General features: G+C 30.6%; 1 long non-coding RNA gene across 1 annotated transcript in view; it reads left to right on the top strand.

Annotated features, from left to right (window-relative positions):
- The window catches only part of LOC107869716, a 28,802-nt gene extending 3,544 nt beyond the window's left edge, over nt 1-25,258 (top strand). Inside the window, exons 3-4 of the long non-coding RNA XR_007054816.1 lie at nt 24,107-24,191; nt 24,892-25,258. This is a non-coding gene — a long non-coding RNA (uncharacterized LOC107869716). The remainder of the gene's footprint in view (nt 1-24,106; nt 24,192-24,891) is intronic.
- Nucleotides 25,259-25,503: the final 245 nt, after the last annotated feature.

Raw genomic sequence — 25,503 nt, 5'->3', positions numbered from 1 at the left:
AATTTGGGTTAGTTTTTGGTAATGCGATTAACTTGTTGTAACCTTGTAGTTTTTGGATTATATAGTCTGTGTTTAGCTCTTAGATATTTGTGGCTATGGGTCTTAGGTTTAGGTGAGTCTATATTTTATGGATATTTTTTATGTATGCTCGAGTTATATGATTATAGGCTTTTTTATCTTGGTTTAAACTTTCTTGATATGTGGTAGTTTGTGGGGGGATGAACAAGGGGTCTTTTTGTGTTTTTAGTATAAATGGTTTTTCAAATATCTTGTTCTTGTACATGTTCTGATATCTTTGTTGTAACGCCCCGAGATGTCACACGGTGCTTATGACCTCGAAGGACCACAAGCTAACCCTTTATTGATATTTGTACTTGTACACTGCACAATGTCTAAATTTAATGCGGAACTAGCCATAAGGTTCAACACATTTATGAATACTCATAATACAGAAAATTGAATACTAATACATCCGTCTGAAAAGCCTCTAAACTGTCTGAACAATGGATTTGATGGAACAGGTCCCCAACTAACTCCGCCAACTAAAAATAAACAAAATCTGAAACAATAATAGTAAACTGAGATTCTTCCTCGAAAGAAGAAGACTCACTGCTACTGCTGTTGATGGGGACTAAACTGCTAAGGATAATCTGGATCCTGTGCCTCTGAACCTATGGTGTCAAATAAAATACCGTAGCGCAAATGAGCCAGTATAAAAATGTACCGAGTATGTAGATGGGGTAGGTTAATACAAGGGTTCATGCATGCACAATGTCTAAACTGAATAATCATGAAAATGCTGCATGAGAACACATAAATGAATGCACAGAACATGAATACAATTATCGCAGCTCTAGAAACTGAAACTCAGATACCACTTTACTGCAGACTGAACTCACTACTGACACTGAGATATTGAATCACTAACTCATCTGATACTGATAATTGAGGATCTGGATGTGCTTACATCAATGATTGAATTCTTGGACTTACAGCTTTTGACTGACAGGATTAGAGATCAACCTCTCTAACAGATGATTTTGGAAGCTTTATTAACGATAAGAAATATGATTATATCTGAATCTAATAACAAGAATACTCAACAAAAATCTGATATTGTGATCAAGCATGTCTGACGGCATATCTCTGAATATGATATCAAATAACTGTGTGTGAGACCAAGTCTATCTGATAGGATAGCCCATAAATCAATGGAACTATCTGAGTTTCTCACAATGATAGATGATTGTATCTGGTAGTCTTGATTTCTGAAGATTGATTCTAAAATTGAGACTGAATCTGAAACTAAAACTGTGGGAAGTAGTCACTTAACCAACATGCACCGACCTACCACAGGTGGGGTCCAACCTGTGCCTCAGTTGGAAGGGTGTCATTACCGCGCCACTGGTAAAGACAACTCTATATGACCCTCATCTAGCAGGTCCTCAAACGAGAACGGTGGAGCCCTCATCTAGCAGGTCAAGCCATCTCATCTACCCTCATCTAGTAGGTATAATGTCTCTCATCCACCCTCAACTAACAGGTATGACATCTCAACCTATGCTGGCTATGTAATTTTGGAGCATAAGGATTGCTTCTAAGAATCACACCCTCTACTAGCAGGTGAGTTCCCATCCTTAAGCTCGCTCGGTGCTAGTTTCTACTCCCAACTGAAAGACTCTGACTGAATTCTTAACTGAGAACAACTGAACTGAATCTGATACTGATCATGTTTCTCAAAAGATCTGACTGAGTTACACTGAGATTACTTAGTTCCATATTTGACGAAAAAGATATCGAATAACAGTATCTGATTAATAATACAGAGCTTGAATAGATTACTCAAATCGCGTCTGTGATTAGAATTGAATCACTTGAATACTATTAGAAATGAGCTGATTATAGGTCTGAGGCTAGATTACAGAGATACAAAGATTACAGAGATAACTGGGATTACTGAGCTTTATTAAGCTTTGCACTTCTCTGAGGATGCAGAGTTCTATAGTTCACTGAGTTCTGAAAATCATGGCTCGATTACAATTATCGAGAAAATGACATGGGCTCTAGACAATAGCTCTATTTTCGGGTATAAATACACCCAGGACTCGACAACATAGAAGTAATGCATCATCATTCATTCAAGCATCACAAGCATTCATACATCATTACCATCATTCAGGTATATTCATAAGAAACTCAGAAATCATGCCATATATTCAATTTCACAATCATTAGAACATCACCTCAAGCCTCCAAGGATTCACAAACGTCTACTCGTCCTCACAACTACCAAGGGGTCACTCAAAGCGTTTTAGAATTATAACATACTTTCCCTCTCACAAACCTAACGACATTGCATCTATCATTTAGGAAATATAAACCTCTATTAACCATCATGATTACCAAAGGATCTCTCCCAACATTTATGGTGTCATCAATATCGATTCATCATCAGAAACTACCTTAAGGAAGACATGCTATTAAATTATACCCCATTCAACGAAGTCTTGCATCAAGTACTTCACACCGATATCGGTCACGACATATATTTAGATATCACAAGATTTCGGGAAAACTTTACACTACCATGTCATTACTCTCTTGCTAACTACTTAGCATGTATCCAAAACTTAAAATAAATCAAAGAGCACTCACTTGGGAGATTTACCGCTATTTCGTCTCAACTTACTCACTACGGTCTTTTAAAAACCACTAGACATGTCCGGTTCTACACCTACTCAGGGATTCCATATTATTATTATGGCTCATTCCGCTTACTAAGGCATTTTATCAAATACTAGGTGTGCATGGACTAACCCACAACTTTGGGTTTCCCCTTTAACATACTACAATGCCCCTCTATGCTTCACCTCAGCCTTTCATCCAACCTATGGGGTGCATACTCCGCTTATTCAACTATCTCTACACCCTAATGTCATGAACACCTCACATATACACCAACTTCAAAAGGGCTTATTACAACATCACATAAATTCCACATATTAGGGTCAAAGACCATAAATCTTGCAAAAAATCATGAATCCAAACTCAACAACACAAGTAACATCAACTTCAACTCATACAAATCATGGAATATCACAAAGCATAAAATTCTTAAGTTTAAAAAAAGGGTACTTGATCTTCTTGGATGAAAGGGACCTAAGAATCAACATCTACATACCTGAAAATTTCTTTTCTTGAAGGCTCTTGAAAGGAGTTCTTGATTTCTCTAGATCCTTCTTGATCCCTCTTGAATTTTATGAAAGGAGAAGAGAGTATTTTGATTTTGGAAACCCTAATTTTTTGGTTGGAAGAGAGAAAAAATAAAGTTGAAGGCTCTTGGCCCGGTATTTATAGAGCTGGGGGAGGATGTTGAAAAAACCAAAATGACCCTTTAAAAGTTGTCTAGAAAATTCTAATCGGGGTCTGTGACGGTCAACCTGATGGTCCGTCAAAGGGACTGACGGTCCACCAAGTCATCCGTCACTCAAGTGCCAAAACTGGGATGTTCTGCCTCAGAGTGACGGTCAAAGTGATGGTCCATCATAAATCTGACGGTCTACCAAATCGTCCGTCACTCGGGGTCAAGGAATGGGACATTTTGCCTCGGTCTGACGGCCCCCTTGATGGTCCGTCAACTTTCTGACGGTCCACTACTTTGACCGTCAAAAGATGAACGAAAAAGAAAGCCACTGCCTTGGTTTGAAGGGACACTTGACGGTCCACCAAGGACTTGGCGATCCGTCAGATCGACCGTCAAACCTGTGATTCCGACAACGCTCAGTAAAATAGCCATAACTTCTTCGTCCGATGTCGGATTTTGATGAAATTGGTATTAATGGAAAGCTTGTTCAATGATCTACATGACTAAAAGTATAAATTAGGGAAATTATGCATGATTAAAAGTGTTTCATACTTGGGAATATACGTCTGAAACTTTTAGACTCAGATTTTCAGCTTTGCTGGATACGCTCTAAGGCTCAGACTAGAAGAGAACTTTGCGAGGTATTACATTATCTCCCCCTTGGGAAAATTCGTACTCGAATGTTTCTTGGTAGGATGGAATACTGATCAACAGAACTTACTCAAGAAATAGAAATGTCTCAAATCAGGACTACGCAACTGGAATGACTGACATATAGAGTTCTCACACTGGGCATCATATATGATGCATTGAATACTCAACTGATGATACTCATAGATGAGCTGATCTCACAAATGCATGGATGAACACGCACTGACAAGCTGAACTCTTTCTACTGAACGTGCATATCTAATGCATGAATGTCTAACTGAACTGACCTTTGGAAGCACAACTGACAATTTAATGATCACTGATGCTAGCTTCATTAGAAGAATATTAACATGCATCTAAATAAACTTAAGGATATGCAAACATCATAACACTATGGGGTATCTCCCCCTTGGGATCCTATGTCCCTCTAAACACACTTCGCTGAAATACTGGAGCGGTGCACGGGGCACCTATCGCTTGGGTCATGATTGACCGATTGAGATCTAAAACTTATGCATGACTCATGCTAACATATAGGCTCAAAATAGGAGCAAAGGATCTATCAATGCATTCTATAAAGATAAAGGGCATATAACATACCCGGGTCTATGTCAGGGAGATCTTCATGATCATGGTGAGTCTGAAGTGCATACAATCTATTATGAGCTGAAGAACGACTACGCTGACTTCGGGGATCTGGATTAGGATAGTCTCGAACTTTGTGACCGATCTCGCCACATCCAAAGCACACATCACTACCGGCTCTACATACACCCTTATGAATCTTACCATATTCTTCACACAATGGGTAGGTACAAACACCACTATTACTACTCTGGGCTTTGAAGCTTGGCGCTCCCTCAAATCTGACACCCCCAAACGCAGGTGCAAGTACACTAGCCAAAGATGGAGCTGGAACTAAAAGTATCTGACCATGCTGAGAACCACTACCACCTTGGTACCCTGACTGCGAGAAACCACGACTACCTGTCTTGGCTTTCTTACTCATACTTTCTCTTTCTTTCATCTTGTCCGCCTCAATTTGTTGTGCATGTATCATTAGCCAAGAAAGATCCATATCTCTATTTAGCATAGCAGCTGTACACTCTTTCAACACATAACTCAAAAACCCAGACAGAAACTTACTCATACTTGCTCTAGGGTCATCTATCAAGTAGGAAGCATACTTAGCTAATTGGTTAAACTTAAGACAAGACTCTTTCACAGTCATAGAACCTTGCCTTAGGTTCATGAACTCTTCTATCTTAGCTTCTCTCATCTAAAGTGTAAAGAATCAATCTAGAAAGGCACTCTGAAACTCTGACCAAGTGACAGGAGCTACATTCTCCCCTCTACTCTTCTCCCACATCACTACCCAATCATGAGCAATATCTTTCAACCTATAAGATGCTAACTCCACACTCTCCTCCTCAGAGACGTGCATAATCTGGGTAATCTTCTTCACCTCCTCTAGATAAAGTTGCGGGTCCTCACCTACTACTGACCCAAAGAATTCGGGCGGGTTCATTTTCATGAAGCTTCTAATCCTGGCTGCGGAAAAATTCCCATCTTGCTGAGGTGGGACTGCAGCCTGACGGTTGTCATAAACATTAGTCACCACCTAGGCTAGCGCTTGGAAAGCTGCCAAACTCTGCATGTGACACATTCTCATTTTTAGAATCTACTAGGTGAGGGGGCTGATCATCAACCCTATGGACAAAGTCTGTGCGAGGAGGCATATATGGACAAAGTCTCTGCGAAAAGGCATACTCTGTAAATTAAGAAATAAAGTGGATTAGACTGAGGACCAACTTGAGCTCATGCTCACTCGCACGAAATAATCACTGAAAGAAGGGAAACTGCTCCTAAGAAAATCATGTAGCCTCTTACACATAAATATGGCGTGCTATACACCCATGTACAAGACTCTACTAAATGCGGCTTTTCAGACTCCCCAAGACACTCTTGAACCTTAGGCTCTGATACCAAGTTTGTAACGCCCCGAGATCTCATCCTAAGATGTCACACAGTTCTTATGACCCCGAAGGACCACAAGCTAACCGTTTACTGATATCTGTACCTGTACACTGCACAATGTCTAAAATAAATGCGAAACTAGTCATAAGGTCTAACACATCTATGAATACTCATAATATAGAAAACTGAATACTAATACATCTGTTTGAAAAGCCTCTAAACTGTCTGAACTGTGGAGTTGATAGGACAGATCCCCAACTAACTCCGCCAACTAAAAATAAACAAAATCTGAAACAATAATAGTAAACTGAGATTCATCCTCGAAAGAAGAGAACTCACTACTACTGCTGCTGACAGGGACTAAACTGCTAAGGATAATTTGGATCCTGTGCCTCTGAACCTATTATGTCAAATAAAACACCATAGCGTAAATGCGTCAATACAAAAATGTACCGAGTATGTAGATGGGGTAGGTTAATACAAGGGTTAATGCATGCGTAATATCTAAACTGAATAATCATGAAAATGCCGCATGAAAACACATACATAAATGCACAAAACATGAACATAAATATCGCAGCTCTAGAAACTGAAACTCAGATACCACTTTACTGCAGACTAAACTCTCTACTAACACTGAGATACTGAATCACTGACTCATCTGATACTGATAACTGAGGATCTGGATGTACTTACAACAATGACTGAATTCTTGGACTTACTAATTTTGAATGACAGGATTAGAGATCAACCTTTCAAACAGATGATTTTGAAAGCTTTATCAATGATAAAGAATATGATTATATCTGAATCTGATAACAAGAATACTCAATAAAAATCTGATACTGTGATCAAGCTTATCTGACAGCATATCTCTGAATATGATATCAAATAACTGTGTGTGAGACCAAGTCTATCTGATGGGATGACCCATAAATTAATGAAACTATCTGAGTTCCTCACAATGATAGATTATTGTATCAACAGTCTTAATTTTTGAAAACTGATTCTGAAACTGAGACTAAAGCTGAAACTGAAACTGTGGGAAGTAGTCACTTAACCAACATGCCCTGACCTACCACAGGTGGGTTACAACCTGTGCCCCAATTGGAAGGGTATCATTACCATGCCACTGGTAAAGACAAATCTATATGACCCTCATCTAGTAGGTCCTCAAACGAGAACGGTGGAGCCCTCATCTAGCAGGTCAAGCCACCTCATCTACCCTCATCTAGCAGGTATGATGTCTCTCATCCACCCTCAACTAACATGTGTGACTTCTCAACCTACGCTGGCTATGTAGTTCTGAAGTACAAGGATTGCTTTTAAGAATCACACCCTCTACTAGCAGGTGAGTTCCCATCCTTGAGCTCGCTCTATGCTAGTTTCTACTGCCAACTGAAAGACTCTGACTAAATTCTTAACTGAGCACAACTGAACTGAATCTGATACAGATCATGTTTCTCAAAAGATCTAACTGAGTTACGCTGAGATTACTTAGTTCCATATCTGATGGAAAAGATATCGAATAACAGTATCTGACTGATGATACAGAGCTTGAATAGATTACTCAAATCACGTTTGTAATTAGAATTGAATCACTTGAATACTATTAGAACTGAGCTGATCACATGTCTGAGGCTAGATTACTAGCAATACAGATATTGCAGAGATAACTGAGATTACTGAGCTTTATTAAGCTTCGCACTTATCTGAGGATGCAGAGTTCTATAGTTCACTGAGTTTTGAAAATCATGGCTCGGTTGGAATTATCGAGAAACTGACACGGGCTCTGTACAACAACTCTATTTTTGGGTATAAATACCCCAAGACTCAATAACATAGAAGTAAAGCATCATCATTCATTTAAGTATCACAAACATTCATGCATCATTACCATCATTTAGGCATATTCACAAGAAACTCAGAAATCATGCCATATATTCAATTTCACAATCATTAGAACATCACCTCAAGCCTCCAAGGATTCACAAACGTCTACTCATCATCACAACTACCAAGGGGTCACTCTAAGCGTTTCAGAATCATAACATACTTTCCCCCTCACAAACCTTACAGCATCGTATCTACCATTTAGGAAATATAAACCCCTATTCACCATCATGATTACCAAAGGATCGCTCCCAATATTTAGGGGGTCATCAATATCAATTCATCGTCATAAACTACCTTAAGGAAGACATGTTATTAAATTATACCCCATTCAACGAAGTTTTGCATCAAGTACTTCACACCTATATCGGTCTCAACATATATCTAGATATCATGAGATTTTGGGAAAACTTCACACTACCATGTCATTACTCTTTTGCTAACCACTTAGCATGTATGCAAAACTTAAAATAAATCAAAGAGCACTCACTTGGGAGATTTACCGCTATTTCATCTTAACTTACTCACTACGGTCTTTCGACAACCACTAGACATGTCCGGTTCTACACCTATTCGAGGATTTCATATTATTATTATGGCTCATTTCAGATTTTTCGCTTTGTTGGATACGCTCTAAGGCTAAGACTAGAACAGAACTTTGCGGGGTATTACATTTGTCCACTAACTCCTTTGCTTGTACCTGCAGGTGTAGATTGATAAACCTTATGAGTTTTATGGAGTGTCCCAACGTCTTTTTTTATCTCTGAAATTTTATTGTCTTTCGATCATCATAGCTCTGCAAACTGCTGAGTTATCTGAGTCATAGCTTCAGACTTCAGTTTAACTTCATTAGTCTTTGACTTTTCTATTTCATTACCCATACTGTCCACTTTCAGTGAAAATGTAGTTAGGTTTTTGAGTATCTTTTCTAAAGCATCATCTTCTATTATATCAGTCTGTGTAGCTTTGTCTTGATATGTAATCTGCAATAACATTTTTGTTAGTGTTGATTACTTCAATTGTAAACGTAAAATTTAATATATTCAATACTAATCTCCGAATTTCCTTTGTTGTAACTGAATTTAGTATTTTTTTCTTGGTAACCACCATCGTACCTGTGTATTATCTGTTCGTACAATAAACTTACTATATACAATATATGGTTCAAATGCTAATAAATATTTATATAATAAGCATAATTCTTTTCTATTTATTTTTCATTTTATTTCTATTTCATTAAACGTTCCTGAGTAAATCTACAATGATGTTCTAATTTTTCTTCTTCATATTTGTATTTAAGTACTCCTCCATAACTATATTCACTTGCATATGCTTCTACTATATATGTAATTTTTTTATTTTCGTCTGGAAATTATAATTTTGATAATTCTTTACAAAGTATTTTGATAACAATGATTATAGTTACAAAGACATAGATATAGAAGAAGATTTAGAAATAATAAATGATAGAATAAGCACAACCAAAAGAATAGCTTTTGAAAAACCAGAAGTAGATGCAAGTGAATATAGTAGAAGCAGATGCAAGTAAATATAGTTATGGAGGAGTACTTAACTACAAACATGAAGAGGAAAAATTAGAACATCATTGTAGATACTACTCAGGAGCGTTTGATGAAACAAAAATAAAATGGGAAATAAATAGAAAAGAATTATGCTCATTATATAAATGTTTATTAGCATTTGATCCATATATTATATATAATAAGTTTATTGTATGAACATATAATACACAGGTACGATGGTGGTTAACAAGAAAAATACAAAATTCAGTTACAACGAAGGAAATTCAGAGATTAGTATTGAATATATTTAATTTTACATTTACAATTGAAGTAATCAGTACTAACAAAAATGTTATTGCAAATTACATATCAAGACAAAGCTACACAAACTGATATAATAGAAGATGATGCTTTAGAAAAGATACTCAAAACCCTAACTACACTTTCACTGAAAGTGGACAGTATAAGTAATGAAATAGAAAAGCTAAAGACTAATGAAGTTAAACTGAAATCTGAAGCTATGACTCAGATAACTCAGCAATGTGCAGAGCTATGTCGATCGGAAGACAATAAAATTCCATAGATAAAAGGAGACGTTGGGACACTCTATAAAACCCCTAACGTTTATCAATCTACAACTGCAGGTACAAGCAAAGGAGAAAGTAGACAAAGATATCAGAACATGAACAAGATATTTGAAAAACCATTTATACCAAAAACACAAAAAGACCCCTTGTTCATACCCCCAAAGCTACCACATATCGAGAAAGTTTAAACCAAGATAAAAAAGTGTATAACCATATAACTCGAGCATATATAGAAAATATCCAAAAAATACAAACTCACCTCCAGAGCCATAAATATCCAAAAACCAAACACAGACTATATAATGCAAAAATTACAAGGTTACAACAAGTTAATCGTATTACCAAAAACTAACCCAAATTTAGTTAAAACCTGTTTCAGTTATGGACTATTAAATACCATATATACCCAAGAAGAAGAATAACTAACAGCTATACTAGAATTATATAGAGCATTCGCCACTTATAAGAAAATAACCAAAGAAAATATATTTTTTATAAAGTTTTATACTGCACCAGCAGAGATATTATATGACGAAATTAAACCAGTTATACAAGTTATAAAAATAGGATTGACCAGAGATATGATTATACCGAAAGATATTGTTCAACAGCCAGATATACCTAAAGTTGAGATACTTGATTTTTATGCAAATAAACGAACTATAGGAATAGCTACAATTATTCAAGAACTAGCAAATAATTATCTCAATGGAAATCCCATATGGAGCTACTATTCGAGAGATCAATTAATGATCTATTCAAATTCAAGGGAGCTACGACAGTCTGATATGGAAGAAGTTAAATAATGGATTATGACGTTGCTTAATCTAGAAAAACAACCATCTACAAGGGTAATTAAAAATGAATTTATTTTAGAAAAATAATTAACCAGATATTGCAAATTAATAGGACACAAATATCCAAACCACCAATGCTCAAAATGCCATGGAGAAAATAATGCAATCCCTGAAGTTCAACTAGAATAAAAGAAGATAAGGACGCCAGCTGAAAGATAGAAAGATAGCAACAGAGCAATGGAGAAATAAAAAAAAACAAAGAACAAGCTATGAAAATGTCATAACAATGACATATGAATAGTCTTTTTGACTTAAGATACATAAATAATAGTGTAACATTATTAGTCTTTACTATTTTTGACTTTTCTTAGTTTTTTTAGCACTTGCCATTATTTATTTTCACTTTTTTGACAAATGTAAAGTTAGGACCATTGTTAGTTTTTTACTTTTTTTGACAGATGTGAAGTTAGAAATAGTGTAAATAGTTTACGCGTTTTCATCTTTTAGGATTATAAATATGTAAGTCATACGACAATCTAAGGCAAGACTTTCATGTGTTGAAAGCAAGCCTTCTCTCTTGTACACAAAAACTTTTGAATATCTAATAAAACTAGGTATATTTCTAAGGAAAAGTTATGGATGAGCAAAGCACAGATTTATCAAATCTACCAGAACAGGTATTTTCATTTATAATTATGAATAGCTAAATTCATAAATTTTTGACAATCATGATATAATAAAATAAGCTCATATTAGTTACTTTATAATAGAATTATTCGAAGAATAGTATGTTAAGAAGTTTATTAGCAAAGTAGAAAAGGAGAAAAATTTTCAAGAACTATGCCATCGTAAAGGTGAAACCGATGAGGCAAAGAAGCCGTTATAGGGGAGTAACCAGAGTAGAGGCACAGTTTAGGGAAAAAGTATATAGATTACCATTCTAATAGTGACCTAAGAACATGTTATTTAAGAATAATCTAGTATATAGTGATCTAAGATGACCATATTTTGTAATGTATATGGTTGGAGGGAATATTTTGAAAATAGCATCATATGAAGAATGAATATTTACTTATCTGATGAGATGATAGATAAATTTAAAATACTTGTTTTGTATATACTTAAGGATATAGAAATATTAGATATAAGAAAAATTATATACGAAAAGGTATTTCATTTTAATGAAGAGTTATTAAGTTCTATAGAAAACTTACACTTATATAATGATATCTACTGCTCATATTTAGATAGTTATTATTCAGATGGATATTATACAGATTAAAAAATGATAGAATATATTAGAAGAGTTAGAGAAAAACAAAGTTGGCTATATGAAGAAATTAATTACAGGAATCAGGTTAAAAGAGTAAAAAGACAATTAGAAGAAAAAATACTTAGAATAAAATTAACCTTAGAAAAAGGAGATACAAATGATAGTTTATATAATACTATACATAAACAACAAATGTTAATGGATCACATAGATACCACAGAATTACATATCAAATATAGTACGATTAGAATAAGTTATTACACAGAAATTTGTAAAATTACAACTACTATAGGATAAAACGATAAACTACAAATACTTAGAATACTAGAGACAAGATATGGAGCAAATAAGATTAAGAGAAACACTTATGAAAAAGAATCTACTTGACTACATAAAAACTAGAAATATAGAATATATAGTTAAAACATTAATAAAGTTTAAATTAATGTTATGACCCAGCATTTCAAGAGCTATGTTAAGTTACCCGCACTATCCGCATCCCCTACAATTGGTATCAGAGCTATGTTATTTAAAAAAATGTACAAGTAGACATGTGTTAATTATGAGAAATGTAAGAAATGTTAACTTAATTGTTAATATTATTAATTACGTTATCTTGTTAACTATGTTGTTATTTATTTGTTAAATATGAGAAGACCATTTAAAATAACACAGGCTTTTAAAGAAGTTAAAAGAATTCTAAATAGTAATTATTCAGAATATAAGAAACTAAATAAAACAAAAGAAACCTCCCACAGATTAGCTTACTTAATTACCTTAATATCTAGCAATGAGGCAAAATTAATAATCCATTTAAAATCTAGAAGAATGAGATACACACCACCTAATTATGATAAAATCAGATTTAGAGATCCACCAAAATTTTAGAAATATTAATGAATAATATCAATCCCAAAAATATAAAGAACTAAAACAAATAGTATCTGAGAAACGAAGAGAATTAAAAATAAAAAAAGAAAGACTACAATATAACATAATTGTTGGAGTATGCCAGAAATCAATAAAAGCACAAAAAGAAGAAATATCATATTTAGAATAACAAATAGATAATGAAGAATACATATATCAACATGATCTATACACTATCAAGTAGATAAAATGAACAAAGAAGAATTTATAATAGATGAAAAAACATATGAAAATCATGAAGGATTAAAGATAAGAATAATATTTTCTTATTTAGGAAGAAGATATAAGAAAATAGGTGAACATTTATACTTAATGTTAGAAAAAAAAAGAATTAAAATTAGAAAATAAATTAACAGTCATGATAAGAATAGCAAGAGAAAACGAAAAAATAGACAGGAAAAAAGAAATAGATAAAATAAAACAACAGACTACAGAAGAAATACGAAAAATAGAAGAAACTAAAAATAATAGGATTGCTGAATTAGAAAAAGAACTGTAAATGCTAAAAGATTTGTATGAAAAAGACAAAAAGAAAAAAGAAGAAAGGGATAAAGAACAAAATATTAATTGAGATAAATCAATTTAAAGAAAAATTAGAAAATAAAGAATTAGAAGCTAATAAAATAGAAATAAATACAATAGATGCTGAAAAAACAGATAATTATGATTCAGAAGATAGTGAAACATATGCAGAAATCTTAATAAATATAGAAAAACTAGAAATAAATGAAAATCAAGAAGTAATCAATAAAGAAAACTTAGAAAATACAAACACAAATAAACACTCTTGATAAAAAGGACGATGAAAAAAATAATACCTAGTACATCAGAAATAAGAAAACCTACATATTATTATAAAAATAAGTTTAAGAATTATAACCTAAAGGATGAATCTAACAAATGGTCACCAAAACAAATAATTAATAAAAATTATAACTTCTTAGACTTAGACTGTGTAATAGATGTAGATAAAACGATACAATTATGGATGGAATATGTAACAAAACAATTATTAGACAATGGTATAAATGCAACAGATACACCAGATATATAGAAAGAACACTAATAGGAACAACAAAATTATGGTTTTAAAATTTAACTGAAGATAGTAAAAATGATTAAGGGCTGATAAAAAAATGGAAGGAACAACAGTAACTAAACTAACACCTATAGACATACTGAATGAATATGAAATAGTTATAAGAGATGAATTTAGAAGTATGGCAACAAAAGAAGAAGAACAAAACAAAGAAAAAGATACAAATAAGAATTTAATGTTAAAACTAGCAATATGTAATATGTGTTATATAGATGAATATACGTGTGCATTTAAAGAATACTACTATAAGGGAACATATAATACAGAAGAAAGTAGAGAAGTAAGAAGATTATATTTTAGTAAACTACCTGAACTATTTAGTTCAAAAATAATAAAGAGTTGGGATGAAGCAAATATAGTAGATACCCTAGGAGCAAGAATCAAATTTCTACAACAATGATATAAAAATCTATGTGAAAAATACAGAGAAGAAATAAAAATGTAAAAAACATTGATAAGGAATTTAGCATGTTGCAAGGATAAAATAGCACCCCAGTTTGGATGTGAAGAAAAATATTATAAGAAAAGAAAAAGACATAAGAAATATAAAAAGTACAGAAAGTCGAAATATAAATATAAGAAACCAAGAAAAAGATATTATGTAAAAAATTATAAATATAAAAGACCATATAGGAAAAAGAAATCTATCAAAAAATGTACTTGTTATAATTGTGGAAAACTAGGACATTTAGCTAGAGATTGTAAAACACCTAAAGACCACAAAAAGAAACAAATATCAGAAATAAAGATAGAAAATACAGAATATATGCAAATAGATTATACAGATTACAAATTAGAAAGTGATGATAGTATATATGAAATTTTGGAAAATGAAACAGATAATGAAATAGGTAGTAAATCAGATGAATCAAATGACTGAAGAAGATATAAAAATAATAACAAAGGAAGAATATTTAAATGAAGAAGGAACAGATCAGAAAATAATATTTGATAATAATATATTTGACGAGATAAAAGGAAAAGAATTAGATTTAAATATAGAAAAAATATTTAAAATACCAACAATAAAAAACATATTTAGTAGACGAAAAGAAGAATAGTACGTAGTAAGCCAAAAAGAACATGTAATAGACTGTAGATATGCAAAAGGTAGAGCTAGTATGCCACTAGTAACAAAAAGAATAACTAATAAAGAAATAAATTATATAAAAAGTAAAGACCCAATAAAATACGTACACCTTGGAGGAACGAAAATATTAATAAAAGCATGTTTTAGAAAAGGAATAGATACACCAATAGAATTATATTTAGCAGATGGTAGAATTATAAAACCAATAGAAAAAAGTATAATAACTGCTATAAGAGGAAATTTAATATACCAAAAATTTAAATTTATAATAAGTGTGAATTATTCAGTAGCAATAACAGATAAAAACATAGATAAATCATTAGTATTGTATTGGAAAATATCAGGAATAGAACTAACCCCAGGAACTAAAATATTTACAGCAAGATGTAAAAATCTATATGTATTAACAACAAAACATAAAATAAGGAAAAAAATAAAATAAATAAAATACAAATAGAAAGTCTTTCTGAGCAATTTGTAAAAATAATTGATAACAATGACTATAGTTACAAAGACATGAATATAGAAAAAGATTTAGGAATAATAAATGATAGAATAAGCACAACAAAAAGAATAGTTTTTGAAAAAACAAAATCATCAGGATCATCGAAAAGAACAAATTATGAAATAACTTCAACAGTTAATTTAACCCAATATTATATAACAAGAACAATAAATAAAAAAGAATATTTAATACTCCTAAATACAGGACAAGAAGAAAATCATATAGAAAAATACCTAGTGTAAAATAAAGAAATAAAATCTAATAGTAATATATGCCCAGATCTACCAAGAAGTTTAATAACTATTAAAGATTCAGCGGAAAAGGAAATAATAATAGGAGTTAGAAAAATAAAAATATAATTTGAAATAAAGGAAGATATGCAAAAAAACATACATAATATTAGGAATAAAATGGTTAGAACAAGTAAAACCCTACAATATAGAACATACACAATTAACCATAACCTATAATAGAGAAAAATTGTTGATAAAAAGAACATTAACATGAAAATATATGTACTTATGAAAATAATAGTAGAAGGATATTATAACAGATATTATACACCTATGGTAGACACTGGAGCAAAAACCAACTTATGTAGATATAACTGTTTACCAGCAGACAAATGGGATAAGCTAAAAACACCAATAGTAGTCAAAGGATTTAATAATGAAGGAAGCTTAATTACCTATAAAGCTAGAAATATAAAAATACAAGTATGGAATAAGATATTAACAATAGAAGAGATCTATAATTATGAACTAACATCAAAAGATATGTTTTTAGGAATGTCGTTTTTAGATAAACTATACCCACATATAATAACTAAAACACACTGGTGGTTTACAATACCATGTAAACAAAAGGTAAGAGCAAAGAAGGTTATTAATAAAATAAGAAAGAAAACTGATTGGATAAAAGGAAGTAAAAAAATGACACAAAAATTAAAAAATATAAAAAATACTGAAGACACAATAGAACTAGCTATATTTTCAATAAATAAAGAAGAAATAACTATATTTTCAATAGATAAGGTAGAAATAATAAAGAAAAAATTAAGACAACTATATAATGAAATTCACTAAAAGGATGGGAAAAATATAAAACTATTGTAAAAATTGAGCTAATAGATAAAAATAGTATAATAACCCAAAAACCAGTAACATATAACTTTGATGATTTAAAAGAATTCGAAATACATATAGATGAATTATTAGAAAAATAATACATACAAAAAAGTAATAGTAAACACAACAGGCCAGCATTTATAGTAAATAAACACAGTGAACAAAAAAAAGGAAAAAATAGAATGATATTGATTATAGAAACCTAAATGCAAAAACCATGGCATATAATTATCCAATATCAAATAAGATATTAAAAATAAGACAGATACAAGGATATAACTATTTTAGTAAGTTAGAATGTAATTCAGGATTTTACCATTTAAAGCTCGAAGACGAATCTAAAAAATTAACTGCGTTTACAGTACCACAAGGATTTTATGAATAGAATGTGTTACCATTTGGATATAAAAATGCACCAAGTAGATACCAACACTTTATGGATAGTTATTTTAAACAACTACCTAATTGTATAGTATACATAGATGATATACTATTATATACAAAAACTAAAGATGAACATTTAAAATTACTAGAACAATTTGTAGGTATAATAGAAAATTCAGGAATAAGTCTAAGTGAAAGGAAAGCCAAAATTATGAAAAATCAGATAGAGTTTTTAGGAATACAAATAGATAAAAGTGGAGTAAAAATGCAACAACATATAGTACAAAAAATAATAAATTCAAAAGAAGAATTAGATACGAAAAAGAAATTACAATCATTTTTAGAATTAGCAAACCAAGTAAGAGAATATATACCAAAATTAGCAGAAAACCTAAAGCCATTACAGAAAAAATTAAAAAAGGATGTAGAGTATAATTACAATGAAGAAGATAAGAAACAAGTTCAGAAAATAAAAATACTTTGTAAAGAATTACCAAAATTACAATTTCTAGACAAAAATAAAAAATTTACATATATAGTAGAAGCAGATGCAAGTGAATATAGTTATGGAGGAGTACTTAAATACAGATATGAAGAAGAAATTTAGAACATCATTGTAGATACTACTCAGGAACGTTTAATGAAACAAAAATAAAATGAGAAATAAATAGAAAAGAATTATGCTCATTATATAAATGTTTATTAGCATTTGATCCATATATTGTATATAACAAGTTTATTGTACGAACATATAATACACAGGTACGATGGTGGTTAACAAGAAAAATGCAAAATTTAGTTACAACGAAGTAAATTTGGAGATTAGTATTGAATATATTAAATTTTACGTTTACAATTGAAGTAATCAGTACTAATAAAAATGTTATTGCAGATTGCATATCAAGACAAAGCTACACAAACTGATATAATAGAAGATGATGCTTTAGAAAAGATACTCAAAACCCTAACTACACTTTCATTGAAAGTGGACAATATGGGTAATGAAATAGAAAAGCTAAAGACTAATGAAGTTAAACTGAAGTCTGAAGCTATAACTCAGATAACTCAGCAGTGTGCAGTGCTATGTCGATCGGAAGACAATAAAATTCCATAGATAAAAGGAGACGTTGGGACACTCCATAAAACCCATAACATTTATCAATCTACAACTGCAGGTACAAGCAAAGGATTTAGTGGACAAAGATATCAGAACTTGAACATGAACAAGATATTTGAAAAACCATTTATACCAAAAACACAAAAAGATCCCTTGTTCATACCCCCACAAACTGCCACATATCGAGAAAGTTTAAACCAAGATTCAAAAGCCTATAACCATATAACTCGAGCATACATAGAAAATATCCATAAAATACAGACTCACCTAAACCTTGAACCCAGATCCACAAATATCCAAGAACCAAACACAGACTATATAACCCAAAAACTACTACAAGGTTACAACAAGTTAATCGCATTACCAAAAACTAACCCAAATTTAGTTAAAACCTATTTTAGTCATGGACTATTAAATACTATATATGCCCAAGAAGGAGATGAACTAACAGCTATACCAGAATTATATAGAGCAGAACTAACAGCTATACCAGAATTATATAGAGCATTCGCCACTTATAAGAAAATAACTAAAGGAAATCTATTTTTTATAAAGTTTTATACTGCACCAGCAGAGATATTATATGAAAAAATTAAACCAGTTATACAAGTTGTAAAAATAAGATTAACTAGCGATATGATTATATCGGAAGATATTGTTCAACAGCTAGAGATACCTAAAGTTGAGATACCTGATTTTTATGCAAATAAGCGAACTATAGGAATAGCTACAATTATTCAGGAACTAGCAAACAATTATCTCAATGAAAATCCCATATGGAGCTACTATTCGAGAGATCAATTAATGATTTATTCAAATTCAAGGGAGCTACGACAGTCTGATATGGAAGAAGTTAAACAATGGATTATGACGTTGCTCAATCCAGAAAAACAACCATCTACAAGGGCAATTAAAAAGGAATTAATTTTAGAAAAATTATTAAACAGATATTGCAAATTAATAGGACACAAATATTCAGACCACCAATGCTCAAAATGACATGGAGAAAATAATGTGATCCCTGAAGTTTAACTAGAATAAAAGAAGATAAGGACACCAGCTGGAAGATACAAAGATAGCGCAGAGCAATGGAGAAATAAAAAAGAACAAAGAAACAAGCTATGAAAATGACATAACAATGACATATGAATAGTCTTTTGACTTAAGATACGTAAATAATTGTGTAACATTATTAGTCTTTACTACTTTTGACTTTTCTTAGTTTTTTTGGTACTTGCCATTATTTATTTTTCACTTTTTTGACAAATGTGAAGTTAGGACCACTGTTAGTGTTTTACTTTTTTGACAGATGTAAAGTTAGAAATAGTGTAAATAGTTTACACGTTTTCATCTTTTAGAATTATAAATATGTAAGTTATACGGCAATCTAAGACAAGACTTTCATGTGTTGAAAGCAAGTCTTGTCTCTTGTACACAAAAACTTTTGAATATCTAATAAAAACAGGTATATTTCTAAGGAAAAGTTATGGATGAGCAAAGCACAGATTTATCAAATCTACCAGAACAGGTATTTTCATTTATAATTATGAATAGCTAAATTCATAAATTTCTGAGAATGATGATATAATAAAATAAGCTCATATTAATTACTTTATAATAGAATTATTTGAAGAATAGCACGTTAAGAAGTTTATTAGCAAAGTGGAAAAGGAGAAAAATTCTCAAGGACTATGTCATCGTGAAGGTGAAACCGGTGAGGCAAAGAAGTCATGATAGGGGAGTAACCAAAGTAGAGGCGTTGTTTAGGGAAAAAGTATCCAGATTACCATGCTAATAATGACCGAAGAAGATGTTATTTAAGAATAATCTAGTATATAGTAATCTAAGATGACCATATTTTATTATGTATATGGTTGAAGGGAATATTTTGAAAATTGCATCATATGAAGAATAAATATTTACTTATCTGATGAGATGATAGATAAATTTAAAATACTTGTTTGTATATACTTAAGGATATAGAAATAGCAGATATAAGAAAAAGTATACACGAAAAGGTATTTCATTTTAATGAAGAGTTATTAAGTTCTATAGAAAACTTACACTTATATAATGATAGGTACTGCTCATATTTAGATGTTATTATTCAGACGGATATTATACAGATTAGAAAATGACAGAATATATTAGAAGAGTTAGAGAAAAATAAAGTTGGCTATATGAAGAAATTAATTACAGGAATCAGCTTAAAAGAGAAAAAAGACAATTAGAAGAAAAATGACTTAGAATAAAATTAACCTTAGAAAAAGGAGATACAAATGATACTTTATATAATACTATACATAAACAACAAATGTTAATGGATCACATAGATACCACAAAATTACATATCAAATATAGTACGATTAGAATAAGTTATTACACAGAAATTTGTAAAATTACAACTACTATACGATAAAATGATAAACTACGAATACTTAGAATATTGGAAACAAGATATGGAGCAAATAAGATTAATAGAAACACTTATGAAAAAGAATCTACTTGACTACATAAAAACTAGAAATATGGAACATATAGTTAAAACATTAATAAAGTTAAAACAAATGCTATGACATAGCATTTCAAGAGCTATGTTAAGTTACCCACACTATCCGCACCCCCCTACAATATGTGTGTCACTACTTGTTTGACTTTATACAAGTTTAAGTGTCTACTTGTGCACACCCAAAGTTAGAGGTCATTGATTTGATCTGAAGCCAAGTTAAATGACATGTTTATGTATTGTGCCTTGTTAATGCATTGTTCAACCTCTTCATAAGGTTATTGTGTTGCTGAACTCTAATTTTGAATTGTCACTACATATATTGATACATATATGAAAGGAAGAAAATCAATAAAAATTAAAATTTTCTAAGTTGAAAATCAATAAAAATTAAAATTTTCTAAGTTATCACTGTTCCTACTTAAATATATAAAAATAGTAAAATATTTATAAATTATGTTGAAACGTGATGCAATATTTTCTCATCCAATTGTTGTAATTGATGAAAAACAAAAACTAAAAGTAAACTATAATTTCATTAATTATGAATATTTAGCTTTAAATTAAATAAGTCTAATCCCTTTCAAAACTTAAATTACTAAGTTTCATATAAAACTATCTAAATAAAGTATAAAAGAAAGGAATATAAGATATGTTAAAGTTCTACAATTACTACGGTAATAGTAGATTGTACAAAATCAACTAAGTGATTATTTGCATTCTCATTATTATTAGTTAATGTACAATATAAGTAATAAGATCATAGCGAAATGCATAAAACCAGCTAATTGATTTCAATAAAATAAAATCAATTTTATGATCGTAATATTGACTTATGCGGTTTAAATTTAACATTACAAATTTTAAAATATATCTTCGATTAAAATAATAGTCAGTATTATTTGTTTTCACCACAATATGTACATCAATTACGGAATACTGCATACATTTATTATTAAAATAGTTATCAGTATTAATTAATTTTCACCTCAATTTAATATAATTAATTTATTTGCATTAAATATGATTAATTACTTTTAATTCTTTTGTAATTTAAAGTACTTAAAATTAATTGAGTGAAAATTCATTATAAAATGTAGACGAATTCTCAAAATAAACTCTTTCCTTTTTATAGTTCAATCTTACCATTTGAAAAATTATTTCATTTGACAAAAAAAAATAATAGGATCATAACAGATTGCACAAAACCAACTAATTAATTATTTGCATTCTCATTATTATTATTTATTAGTTAAAACATTGTACAATGTCAATATAACTATAAGATCACAATGGATTGCATAAAATCGGTTGATTGATTTCAATAAAATAAAATGAAATAATTTAAAAGTTTAATATATAATGCAAGAAACTTTTGATGGAATTTATTTATAATTCAAGAAGACGTTTATAAGGACAAATTTTAGTTATTTTCATCCAATGGGAGTCAATCTTAATAGTTTTTCATCCAGAGTCAAACTTAATTAGTTTTCACCACAATATGAAATAAATATGGAATAAATATAAATTAATTAATAAGCTAAAAAATAAATTTTTTTATAAAAATATCTAGTGGCTAGTTTTCAATATGCTACTTGACTTAATTTTAGGCTAACTATTCTCCTTTATGATATATATAGATATGAAATAAATATAAATTAATAATCAACAATTTAGGTTTTCTTGATGACACTTAACTTAATTTTAGGCAAACTACCCTCCTTTATTATATAAAAATATATAAATGTGAAATAAATATAGTGGCTAGTTCTCAAGATGACACTTGACTTAATTTTAGGCAAACTACCCTCCTTTATTATATAAAAATATATAAATGTGAAATAAATATAAGTTAATTAATCATCTACAAAATAGGTTTTTGTTGTAAAAATATCTAGTGGCTAGTTCTCAACATGTCACTTGGCTTAATTTTAATCTCACTCTCTGTCTATCTATCTATCTATCTATCTATATAAATAAATAGATAGTTGTACGTGTAACTTTTGATTATTTAAAACTAGATAATATTTTTTATTGCAAAGATTTTTAATGAAATGCAAAAAAATTTAAGTAACTTCTCAAAGATCTTTCACACTATAATATAATAATATAAACATAACATTTATTTTATTGTAAGCATATATATATTTTACCACCAGAAGTTTCAAACGGTTAATGGATCGTCACTTTTGCGTTTCTCATGCAATACATCTTTTCCTTATTGTTAGAGGCTAAGAGAGATGCATCGATTTAAACTATATTTGTAGTAAGACTGTCTTTTTAATTTTTTTTGTATATTTAAAATCTTTTTTTATTTTTAAAGTTAACTCTTTAGAAAACCTTTGATTACTTACTAAAAACTTTTACAAATTTGATATTTCTTATATATTTTTATTATTCTAATGTTTTTATATTTATTTCTAGTTTTTTCAAATCTTATTAAAATCAACTTTAGTTAATTTAGAATTCTTAAACTAATGAAAAAGGTATTAATTTTTATTAATTCCAATGACTTCTAATAATAAAGATTTACTGTAATTATTTAATTATTTTTTAAATACTAAAATATTAGGAAAATAGTGAAAAAATGATTTTGTTTAAAATAGAGATTTTTAATGAAGCACAAAAAGTTCAAAAAATATTTCTAAGACCCTTCTCACTTTTAATATATTAGTATAGTATTAGTATAGATATAGATATAGATTATAGATAGATATAGATTTTGATATAGATCTCATATTTGAAAAAAATAGTAATTACATAATTAATAATAACTTGAAGTAGTATTTCATCAGACCGACAACTGATTATTGAAATATTGTGTCCACATATTTTAGGTCCAAAAGTCCATATATTATTAGGGTTTGTACATAATCGGAAAAGGATCATAAATACCCTTTAAGTATTGAAATTGGTTCAATAATACCCTTCTTTATCTATCGGGCCAAAAATACCCTTTCATCCATCTTTTTAGGTCAAATATACCCTTATAACTAATAGAATTTTTTTAAACTATAATTATAAATCCTATTAAACACGTGGCACATAGCTAACATTGCTGAATTTGAAAAATAACAAATAGAAGACTAAAACTACAAGTAGAGAAAACACCCCGTCGAGTAGAGAGATCTGAACCACATGAAGCTATTAAGAAGAATAGCCATGCTTGGGGCATCAGTAGACGGTTGATTAACATAATTCCAGTTACAAGGATGAAGCAATGGAAGATACCTTTACTTCTCATTTCCTTGATGTTACTGATCTTATATCTTTGTTTGTTCAGAGTTCCAAAACAAGTAAAATGGTGTTACTCCAGCTGAAGTTGAAATCAAGCCAGCATAGATGTCTTTTGTAGTACTTATTGGCAGGTTAGAGAAAGTTAATTCGGTTTTTTGATGCATTTTGAAATGGCTCTATGCTGCTAATGTCCAAGATCTAGATCTGTACTTTACCAGTAAAGCATAGGATGACACTTGTAAATTTTGTAGACTTGTATCATAGTAACAGAACTTTAGGTTTTGGCGTCTTTAACTTTAGATAGTTTGTATAATAATTTCTAATTTTGTAGTTGTATAATATGTAGTTCATTTTTTTCTGCATGAAAAATTATCAGTTCTGGTTCACATAAGGGAAGTTCAAGTTACATTATCAAGACCTAAGTTGCTCAGACTCTTCAAAACTATTGCCGCATCGGTGTCAGATCCTTAAAAAATATACTATTTTTTAAAGGATTCGATACACAACCATCGATATTTTTAAAGGGTCTGAGCAACATAGATCAAGACACTAATTTGAAATGCTCATCTTTGTAAGAATAAATTCTCAATTTGGTGTCAAGATGGTGATTATGGATACTACACAAGATACAAACAAAAATAAGAGTTAGAAATCAATTCACAGTCTAATATAAATTCTTCAAGGTATTAAGAAAAAAAGGATAAGGTTTTCCAATAATTGTTTCTGCTAATCCAAAATACACCAATGCTTTGTATTCTTTACAAGATACTTATTGCATCATCAGCTGTGTGATATAGTCCTAAATCTAAAATTTGGAAAATGTCTTTCCAGGAAGTTTCTGCATGAGATGTACTAGGCTTGATTCTCCTTTTGCAGTCTGAAAAATATGGAGCTGAAGATGGCTGGAAAGAATTTTTCTCATTCTATGTTGAAACAATAGAGAATGTTGTTAAGTCATGGCATGAAACTTCAAAAGTGGATCCTAGACTTTATTTCCTTCTGAACAAGAAGAAGACGGACACTGAAGTGAAGTTGGATATATAGCGTATGCTATCTAATTGTGTACTTCTATTCATGTGCTAGGCTTTTGAGTCACCCCATACACACATAGATTGTTTTGCATTCCTTCAACATTATGCTGAAGATTTTTTCGCTCAAGCTGCATGTTTAGTGACACAAAAAAATATCACATCTTATCCACGGCTAAATTAATCACTAAATACTCACTGGCAAGTTCAGAGAACTGTGCAAACATGAGTTAGCCAAGTTCAGTTGTTTAGCGGTGAAATTAGGTTTAGCTCTCAAAATCCCCTTTTGCTTTAACAAGTTGGGGTGATTTAATGGTTTGGGTCGGGTTTAGGTCGAGCATTTTAATTGAATTCCAATTTAATTTAATATTTTAATTAATTTAATTTACATCAATAGAAAGTTGCCATGTGTTTA

This window comes from Capsicum annuum, chromosome 4 (assembly GCF_002878395.1).
Source record: "Capsicum annuum cultivar UCD-10X-F1 chromosome 4, UCD10Xv1.1, whole genome shotgun sequence".
In the NCBI taxonomy this organism is placed as follows: domain Eukaryota; kingdom Viridiplantae; phylum Streptophyta; class Magnoliopsida; order Solanales; family Solanaceae; genus Capsicum; species Capsicum annuum.
The sequence above is the reverse complement of the archived record's forward strand: the minus strand, read 5'-3'. Positions and strand labels throughout refer to the sequence as shown.